Source organism: Neomonachus schauinslandi, chromosome 3 (genome assembly GCF_002201575.2).
Source record: "Neomonachus schauinslandi chromosome 3, ASM220157v2, whole genome shotgun sequence".
NCBI lineage: Eukaryota > Metazoa > Chordata > Mammalia > Carnivora > Phocidae > Neomonachus > Neomonachus schauinslandi.
In genome coordinates, this window is record NC_058405.1 from 41,620,000 (window position 1) to 41,631,182 (window position 11,183).

Consider the following 11,183-nt stretch of genomic DNA (forward strand, 5'->3'; position numbering starts at 1 on the left):
CCAAAATATCATATAAACATGCTAACATCAGTGCAGCATTGTATTTCTTTGTATCCAGTGTAGAAAGGAACCAAGGTAATTTCCACCACAATTCTAAGTTTAAAAAGCCCCTTAATCTATAGTTTTGGACAACACTTTACTATAATAAAAGTAAGTGACAGGTATGAAGTTCCACACATGATTATTAAATCATATGGTCTGGATGAGAATACATAGGAAGAGCTAGGATATATAACTAGGCCAGAATGTAAAAGGCTATTCATTATTAAAAAATGCATTGAAACCAATAGTGTACTGTGCTTCAGAGGTAAATTTGTAAATGTGACAAAGTAAGTCTTTACGCTGATCTTCAAAGACATAAAAAAGCAAGACCCTCCTCACTTATTTTATATTACTATTTTTAAGCAGCTCCCTCTTTGCAAATGGGTCATGGGGCACCTCACAGTGGAACTAGAGTAGATTAAATGAAATTGTCATTTTCGTTAGCATCCGTACCAACTTTGACCATATAGTTGTTGCCCTATCAACCAAGGAGTGGAATAAAGTAACTGATATGTTAAGCTTATTTTCTTTATCCCACTAGCAGAAGTTAACTGCCTCTATAATCTCCACATGGGAATACCTATGTTCTAGGTCCTCACTGTTATGATAAGGCTGAATAAAAGGGGATTGGGAAAACTAGGTAGAAGCCTACAAAGAGAAAATCCCTAGGGAGTGTGGAGTGTCCATATGGTCAATTTCCTGTAGTATTTGTGTAGAACAATCTGTCAGGTAGAATGATACCTTTCCCATTTCTGAGAGTGCCCAAGGGCATCTCCAATTTCTGATCAACAGCAAACTTAAGAGCACTTAAATTTTAACAAACAAAAATGGAAGGCTTTCCAATTCAACAGTGGTACCCACTGGAGTAAAATATTCAATAAGAAATTGTAAGAGACATGAATAAAGATATGTGGGGTTTTTTGTTGTTGTTCCCAGAGACCACTACAAACTACAGTTTGTCTCACTGATACATCTGAGGGGAATAGTGTACATGAAGCAAAATACACATATTCCGCAAAATTTCAAAATTTCTCTTACTTTAGTATGGTTTGGGCATATCCTCTCATATTCAAACCTTGCCAAAAAGATATGACAGCAGAACGTGTGTGCAGTCTGTGTGTTTGTATGTATGTGTGCAGGGTAGTGGTCATGGTAATAATATCAAGCTGAATATTAGAGGGAGTAACGGTGATGCTACTAAACTTTTGAAATGCATATTAAAGTAAGAAAGATTAATTCACTTTTTTGTTTTGTTTTGTTTTTTGCTAAGGACTGAATAAAAAGTTAGGGATAAGAGTCCTAAATACCCTGGCACCATGAGATTGAGATTGGGCTTTCATCTTGATATGCCAGGACAGTATAGATCTGGCAGATAAGGGAATTACAAAGGGTCCAGGAAATATAGCCTGGTGGCAGAGAGAAGAAATGATATACAAATTTTATATTCATGTCAAACTTGCTTCAAGGAGAGAGAAATTCTTTTGAAAACTTCAAAAGTTATATCCCCAAGTGGCCGGTTATTGTCTAGCTAAAGGGAGTTTGCGGGTCCTACAGACCCAGAGCCTGAGATTATTGTTGGGAGATCACATGCTCTATTATTCCAATATGGTGATACCTTTACCTATGGCTAAGGATCCCTAAGATCCCTAAGAAATGTTCTGATCAGTAAGCTACTGAATGTGATTAACAAAAAATGCTATTGAACGCTCAAAAAGGGGTAAGAAGTATAATTGGAATTTATAAACCATGTATGGGTGGTGAAACGTGTCCGTGCACAACATGCTCAAAGAGCTGAATCACATGGAGTTTTAATTCTTTTTAACTTTTGTGTTAGGGTTTGTGATACAGTGAGTTTTGCTGAAATTACTGTCACCTGTCAATTAAATTGGCCCTATGTTTATTTAATGTGGGATTAAAAACATGCTTCACTAGATTAACGAGAAAGTGTCTCCACACATCATCAAGGATTTTTAAATACTAGTTAAGGACGCATCAGTGAGTTGATTGATAGGTAGAACTTAGCCATACCTGCCATAATAGAAACAAAAGTAGAACGAATAATACAATAAGAAACAATGTGGAGAAATAAAACTATTGCTTTTGTGTTCATATTCCCTCCCATCCACTGCCCTCTACTACGACTTAAAACAGAAAAAAATGCTGCCTATATGGATTCCTTTCATCTGGGAGTTCTTTCTCTCTGTTTTGTTCTTCTGTTTGAAGGGAGGAAATGTAATCACATGTATCTGTCACCATAAATTGGATTTGAATTTGAACTACTTGTGGATGATTCTGTAAGAAATGAAGGTGATTAATTGAATGCAAATCATTGTTCTCACCCATCCTCAAGCCTGAACGAGGCTGTGTAATTTGCTCTCATTTATTGCTCTTGGCTCTTTTTCAAAACCAACTTTCTTCACTCTTTGTATGTTGGATTTGTTTCCTTATTCTTTGTGGAATTTTGAATTGAGCACTTATATATTTTTAACATTTATTCATCTTCTAAAATTGTTTGTTGAAGTATAATATAAACTACTAAAGAGTGCATATAAGAGTGTAGCTCACATAATTTTGACAAACTGACTTCATTGTGAAACTAGTAGCCTAGACCAAAAATCATAACCTCTTGAAAGCCCTCTCACAGTCCCTTTGTTTCTACCTTCTTCTAAAGCAGTGTTCTATATGGGATTCTACAGTATTTCTCCCAAATAGTGTATATTCTTAAAAAAAAAAAAGATTTTATTTATTTAACAGAGAGAGACACAGCAAGAGAGGGAACACAAGCAGGGGGAGTGGGAGAGGGAGAAGCAGGCTTCCTGCTGAGCAGGGAGTCCAATGCGGGGCTTGATCCCAGGACCCTGAGATCATGACCCAAGCCAAGGGCAGACGCTTAACAACTGAGCCACCCAGGCGCCCTAGTGTATATTCTTTTATGTCTTTCTTCTTTCACTGGACATAACGCTTATGAGATCTATTCATATTGTATGTAGTCCAAATTGCTCATTCTCATTGTTGGAAAGTATTACATTATATGGATATGCTATAATTTAATTTCCATTCTAACATTGTTGGGCATCTGGGTAGTTTTAAGTTTGGAGTCAATTAAAATTGTGCTGTCATGAACATTCCAGCACATGTCTTCGGGTCAATATATGTTGTAAATGTTTCTATTAAGCATGTACTTAAGAGTATAAATATTAGGTTAAAAGATACTAAAGTGTTCAACTTTCAAAGATACTATCAAGGTATAAACTTTTCCAAAGTGATTGTACTTTGTCACCAGCAGTATATGAATATTTTCACTGATACTTTTAATTATCTGCCTTTTCAACTTTTGCCTTCTAGTGGCTGTATAATAGAAACATTTTACTTTTGAATTGCATTTTTAGCTACAAATTTTCTTACAGGGGCTAGTTCAGTTTTGGCTCACATATTTTTTTTTCTCTTTTTTTTTGATTTATTTATTTATTTGAGAGAGAGAGAATGAGAGACAGAGAGCACGAGAGGGAAGAGGGCAGAGGAAGAAGCAGACTCCCTGCTGAGCAGGGAGCCCGATGCGGGGCTCAATCCCAGGACTCCAGGATCACGACCTGAGCCGAAGGCAGTCGCTTAACCAACTGAGCCACCCAGGCGCCCTTGGCTCACATATTTTGGCATGTGAAGATTCCGTAGGAATTGTGTACTAATTATTTTTCAAATTTCCTTATTTTTTCTTTAACCCAGCATTCACTCTGTAGTTTGTTGGTTACCAGATATGAGGATTTTATAATGTTTTCTCATTGATTTCTAATTTTATTGCATTCTGGTTAGAAAACATGGTTTTATGGTGTTTCTTTGAATATGAGATTTTCTTTTCTCTAGTGCATGTTTGTTTTTAATACACCAAGTGTATTCCCTATTTGCAATGCATAAAATTCTATAAATACACCAAAATTATTTGTGCAAGCCTAGACAGTTCCACCTTGTTGCTAAATAATTCACAACAGCGTATACCAGTTATCAGAGGTTGAACCTCACAGAATTAGTTAGACATTAGCAGTGAAAAGGACAATACAGACTTTGATTTTTTATTCTAAAATTCTTTTACCTCTTCAGATTTGTGGGCAGTACTGGGTCTGGTATTAATGTGCATTCCAGAATTGAATATATTTGCTGTAATAGGCCTGACCTGCCATCCAGTTCCATTTGATGCGTATCCCTGTAGACTTGTTCTCTTGAGTTCAGTAGCCATCTCGAGTATGCAGTAATTTGGATCTCAAGATATAAACAAATGATAAATTGATTTATAACATATCCTGCTTCGGCTTAGAAGAGACTCCATGATTCATTGTACTTGACTTTAATTAATGTAGCTCCCAGTTAGTATAATTTAATATTACACCTGTAAAACATATTTCTCCAAGCCACAATACCCTACTGACATAATAAATTTATTTAATGTTGATCATGCTTGTAATCTCATTGTAAACCTTACAGCTGGAACCTTCTCTTACTGTTTATCTTCCCCTCTCTAAGTATGTATCTTCATCTCTAGGTAAGATCACCATTCTGTTCTTGAATTTTCTTATCTGTTTCTTTTATTTTGTCAATTAAGATGTGATCGTCATATGAGAGATCATAGCAATACAACAGAAATGTGATAATCTTTCCACTTTTCAATTAATTATCTTCTGAGATTGTATTCTGGAATAATTATAAGTTAAAGGTGTTCTGCACCGAAATGCCTACGCCATTCCCTAACAAAAATGGCTCTCAAACACCAGCATAAATACACATATACTCCAATATCTGGGAGGAGGGAAAACTAGAACATAGGAAACCAGCTCCTGTGGTAAAATTTTGATTATGCAGGGAATGTGATTAACACATCATATGCCTGACCTTGGCCATTTTTGAATGACATGTGATTCACAGAATATTAAATAATTAAGACTTTAGAGTTTATTGCACACTCACAGAATAAAAACAAGAGAAAACAATAACACCATGATACATTGAAATACATCCAATTTCATAATATTATAAAATTATATTTTATAATTTAAATTTGCTTATACAGTTTCTACAGAATTCTATAGGTTTATTTCCCAGATCCCACAGAATAAATATGAATTTGGCACTCATGTGGTGAGCTGATAAAATATTGGAAACTCTATGTTACTATGCACGTGATTTAGAACTAAATACCCCCATTACAGAATTCATGATGTTCTAATAGACACTAAGTGCCTAACAAGAACTTATGAAAAATGAAAATTATATATGGATATTTTCTAATTCGTGTTTTTTTTAATTTTAAAAACATGTTTTTTAATAAGCCTTTTCCCATTCGAAACTATGAAATGAAACAGCAAAAGGATACTGAATCTAATAATATTGGAAAGGAAATTAGCATGTGACGAGAATAGCAAACAATGCCAAAGAGGTCAGAATTACAGAAACATTTATTTGCTATAAATTTCATTAAAATTACATATCAAAAGAATTACATGCACCATTTATTAAAAACGTAATAACCTAACAACCATAGAAAATGCATGGTGTCATGCTTTCTGTCCTTGATATCATTCAGAATATTAAATTTACCTTATTTGTTTTCTAAAAACAAGATGAATTCAAAAACCATTTTACCATAAGAATTTTAGTGATAGAATTTTTCTTCTTTTCCATATGGCAGAGCATTGAAAATCCAAATTGTAAAAATACACAGAATGGCACATTCTGTCATGCCTTTTGTTGAATTTCTTTCTTTATTTATTAGTTTGTTTTTCCATTTGCCCAAGGCTTTCAGTTGTTTTAGCCTCTGGGAAATATCCTCACATTATAAAACCCACATACAATTTAGAATGATTGACAGGTTCCGATGATGAGGGATCAAAACTGGACCGGGGGGGGCATATATGTCAACAATGATGCACAAATTCATCCCAGATATTCATAGAATTCTTTTATATATGTCTTACTAGACATACATTTTGCATCTAAGCCTAACTTGCTTATATCTGAGAAAATATTTCATACACTGAAAAGAGTAAATAATGAAGTAAAACTGAAAGGGTAAAATACATTGACTGAAGAAGCACAGCTGATGATATGAAGATGTGCTATCCCGAAAGTGAATAAAACAACAGAAGATTCTTTCAATACTTCTTGAAAGATAGCGTGATCAATAATAGAAAACTTTGTACCACTGAGGGATAATAGAAGGAATTAAATAAGAGCAGAATAGAATATGAACAGAAATAATAAGCTTTTTTTTTCTGAGGTTATCAGGAAGGAAGTTGCAGATAAGATGTCAGAATTGAAAACAAGGCTTCACAGGAGCCACATGAATATTTTCTTTAAAATAAGCACGTGCAGGTGAAGACAAATACCAGTGGACACAATGAGAGTTCTTGATCATAAAATACATGAATAGATGTCAAACATACTTGTAAGGAAAGTCTGAATGCAGAATGGTTGTTAGTTGATGAAGTAAAAACTCAAGTCCTTGATTAGTGTGAATATTGACAAAGTATTTCATACTGTCTGGTAATTACACAGTAGAGCTGAATAGAGGATGCACAGAATAGTGAAAATTTGGATGTCATATTTTTTTTTTACTCATTTAGAGCTCACTTTTCTCTTTTACTTTACTTTAAAATTTTTCTATGAGTACTTTCCTATTTTTAATATAACCTTATCGTCCTTTACTGTGAACCTCAAGTACTTTATAAAGCACCAATGCTGGTGGGTTAGGGTTTGCACACAGGCATGGCTTCAGGGGGTATGGGCTGTGCAGTCACCCAGGGCTGCCACTTGGAAAGGCCCGACACTCAGTTTCATGCTCTACTGTTGCCGACTTGATGATTCATAATAATTTTTAAACAAAGGGGCCAACTTTTCATCTTTCACTGAGCACTGCAAATTATGCAGCTAGTTTAGCATGTGTCCCCTTAAAGTTGAAAATCTGTTCTGCTCTTTTCTTCCACTTCACAGAGATGCATTTCAGGGAGATTCCATTGTCAGTATAACTCTCTTTAGAGTAGATTGCTATCACTCTTTCTCATTTCCTCTGGGTGGAAAATTTCTAAATTGTCTAGAGATGCGACATCATATGATTATTATTGTTGCCTAAGGATTATTTTTTTTCTCAAGGATTTTATTGCTATAGATTAAGTTAGAGGACTCAGGGCAACATAGATTTGTGAGGAAATGATGGACATAATGTTCTTAGGGTTATTGTGGGGCACTCATTGGGAGAGACCTAGGAGGCATCTGGTGAAATGGTCTGAGTTTAGGAGACTGGCTTAGGATGGACATCGTCAGCCTTTATGATTTACATGAAGCCATGGCTGTGGATGTCAGCTGTAAGGATGAGTGCACCAGGCCAGATACCTGGGACGTGCTGACGCCCAGGGTCTCAGTGAGAAGCCCACATTAGACAAATAGAGCAAGAGAGAGGTAGAAAGAAGCAAAAGTTGAGAGAGAATACAGCAACAATTCAGTTCAACTTCTTTATATGTATCTTGTGTTACTGTCAAATTGGACTGTGCCTCCACTTTTCCCAAGACATTTACCCTGTTTCCCATACATTCCCCACATTTTTGGTCAAGATCTTTTTACTTTAAAGATCATGTTCAAATATCACTCTTTCGGTACTCTATTCTCTGATATTCAGACAGGGTCATCACTCTTCTAATATCCTTAGAACTTTCTTTCTACTTCTCTTTCATCTCATAGTTTGTCTTTTCATCAGAGTTTCCTGTGCTTTTCTCACTTTTCCTACTGTGTTATAGATGGTTTTTATGAAAAATCCTTGCCTAAATATCTTTGTATCTCCATCAGAAAGTAATAGAGTCCAATGTACATATAGGTATGCCTATGAATATATGTGCAATGAAGAATAAATTGCTGGAATTGAGCTGAGCCTAGCCAGCTACGCAGAGCAGCTGGTGGCCTTGGACCAGAGCCTGTGAGTGCCTCTGGGCATTCCAGTCCAAGGCCTGCAGAGGCCATTCCCATGCAGGAATGTCACCACTGGTGCAGGCACATTGAGGGTCTTGACGCTTTCAGAATGCCAGTGCCACAAGGAGGTGCATCCCTTTCTCCCTCACCCTTAGGTCCAGGTAGTTTCCAGGTACAGAGTGATCTTGCCTGCCACAAATTCCCCTGTACTGTGCAGTGTACTTCCTTGTCTTCTAGGACCTCCAGAGTGAAGCTCCTTGTGAATGGGATTCTAAGTTGGTTGGGCCATGGTGCCGAATGCAGCAAATAGCAATATGAATTTCAACAAAGCAGATTGTTAGACAGATTCAACAGCAGGTCCGGGGCATCCATTCATGGTACAAGTCAGTGTTAATCACTGGCCTGTTAATCACATCAACCGGCCAACCTAACGTTGTCCAAACTGTCCTTTGTGGACAAGGTCACATCATCACACAAGAACCTGTTTCTGGGACACAGAATCTGTAGCAGATTTTATTGGATCTATAGAGATAAATCCAGCTCTGGGGAAGGAACAGAGGACAAACATTGCAGGTGCAGGACCCCACTCAGCAGATGATTATTCGGCAGCCGCAGGAGGCTTGCAGTGCCAGCCAGACACAAACACGGCTGCAGATCACTGTCCGGGAGCAGCAAGTAGCACAGACTGTTGAAGGGCAGACCATCTTCTATCAGCCAGTTGATGCAGATGGCATCACTCTCTAGTAAGGCATGGCCACCATCTCAGCAGCCAGTTTGGCAGAGGCACGGACTGTTCACACAGAGGCCAATACCAACAAACCAGCAATGGGCAAGGGCCTGCCATTGTAACTCTACCAGTGGCAGGCTATGTGATCAATTCAGGAGGGATGGTAATTAATGATGGCCACAGAGCCACCTCCAGGTGGCTATCCAAGGAATCCCTCTACCTGGGACAGAGATGCTTGAAGAAGAGCCTTTTTATGTGAATGCCAAACATCCCATCATCTTTGTAAGAAGAGGTGAGCCCGGGATAATCTAGAGGGAGAAGGGACATTCCAAAGGAAAGAAGGAAGTACCTGCGTGAGACATGTCATAGCACAGAAGTGTGGTGAAAACGGGCAGGACGATTATTCTCTCCAAAAGGAAAGGACTGTCCCCCATATGCAGGAGCCACACCAAATAAATTAAAATAAAGCAATGGTACAAATCATGTGTGTATGTGATGTGTGTGATGGTCATGTGATGCAGATGATCAAGATTGTATTCCTTGCTACTGTTTCCAACTGTTTTTAGAAAATTAACTCTTTTGAAGGGATACTCAAAACCACATTCTGCCCTTTTGTACAGAGCAGAGACCACTTAGTTTTTAATAAGGATCTCTGTATTGTAACTGCAGCAACGTCTGGCAAATTGAAATGGCAAGCTTTTATCTCAGCCTTCCAGTCCAGACCTATTTCAGACTGTGGATAACATTGACATTTCACAGATTAGGATGAATCAAGGGACCCATGCCAGCCCAGCAGTACCACATGAGGACTTACGTTAACTGGGGAAGCACGCCCCCCCAACTCAGCAGGAAAGAACCTTCTCAACCTAAACTGTAATCAGAGAAGTCATAGCCCACTCATTCCCATAGGAATGGGTTAAATGGCATCTGTCCTTCTGGTTAGGTAGCTCATTTTTACTAACTGAACAGATATGTTATATTCATGGATGGCTTCCAGACACAAAAGTTCAATATTGTTACTTGGAAACAATAAATTCTCTGAGATATAAATACATACACACATACATACGTATATTGTTTACCTTAAAACTATGATTCTCAAAGAGTGCTTTGAGAAACAGTAGTTCAGAATATGTTAAGAATTGTTAATGTCTGAAAAAAAAAACAAAAAAAAAAAAAAAAAGAATTGTTAATGTCTGGCAGAAGGGGTCCTGTCATCATTATGGTAATACATATGTTGAAAACTAAAGAGATTTCTATACTGCAGGACTTATCAGACCCTCCAGTGTTTTTAAGTTTTGTGAATATCTAAGAGGGAGGTAGAGTGTGCAGCACTTGCCAAAATTATTTGATGTAAAGTCAATTTATTCGTTTCCAGCATCTAATGGAACCAACTTTTCTGTGAAATACACTTTAGGGGCACCTGCGTGGCTGGGCAACTGCCTTCAGTTGAGGTCATGATCCTGGAGTCCCAGGATGGAGTCCCACATCAGGCTCCCCACTCAGTGGGGAGTCTGCTTCTCCCTCTAACCCTCTCCCCTCTCATGCTCTCTCTCTCTCACTCTCTCACTCAAACAAATAAATAAAATATTTTTTAAAAAAAGAAATACACTTTAAAGAATATCAACTTAAGATTTAATAATTTCTTTCGTATGAAATAAAACATATGAAACTACTTGCTTGCATACATATGAAAAAATTGACAATTTTAAAATAGTGAAATATTTGGTAAAAATAAATATATGTGATATTTGATCTGATTTCTCTATATTACTGGTATTTTCACTATATAAATAATACATACTTGGGATATTGTGCCTACTGGTTATTGTAGCTCCATATTTGTATCTCTGAAATCATAACTTTCAATATTCTGACCACACACTCTTTTTTTCTCGGTCTTTTGAACTCTTACAACTCCTAACTCTTCCTAACTCTTACTACTATGATCTCATTAAGAGTTTCTACTTTTTTTTCCGTTCTCTCCCACTTAATCATATCATCCTTTCTTCACTGCTATCCATATTAACCCAAGAAAAGAGGAATACACCAAGGACTCTCTCACTGTGGATATTTACAATGCTTAGTGTGGAGATTACTAAATAAATAGATAAATAAACTTTTTAAAAAAGGATAAAAAATAGCAGGTATTGGCAAAGCTGTGGAGAAAAGGGAACCCTTTTCAACTGTTGGTGGGAATGTAAATTGGTTTTGCTTATGGAAAAACAGCACGGAGTTTCCTCAAAAATTAAAAATATAACTACCATATTATCAAGTACTCCCACTTTGGGATATATATCCAAAGGAGATGAAATCAGTATCTTGAAGAGATATATACACTCCCATATTCATTGCAGCATTATTTACAATAGCCAAGATATGAAACAACCTAAATGTCCAGTGACACATGAATAGAAAAAGAAAATGTGGTCTATACGCACAATAAAATATTATTTAGCATTGAAAA

General features: G+C 36.9%; 1 pseudogene; it reads left to right on the forward strand.

Moving 5' to 3' along the window:
* Positions 1 to 8,363: 8,363 nt before the first annotated feature.
* LOC110587654 lies at positions 8,364 to 9,282 on the forward strand (annotated as a pseudogene).
* The last annotated feature ends 1,901 nt before the right edge of the window (positions 9,283 to 11,183 follow it).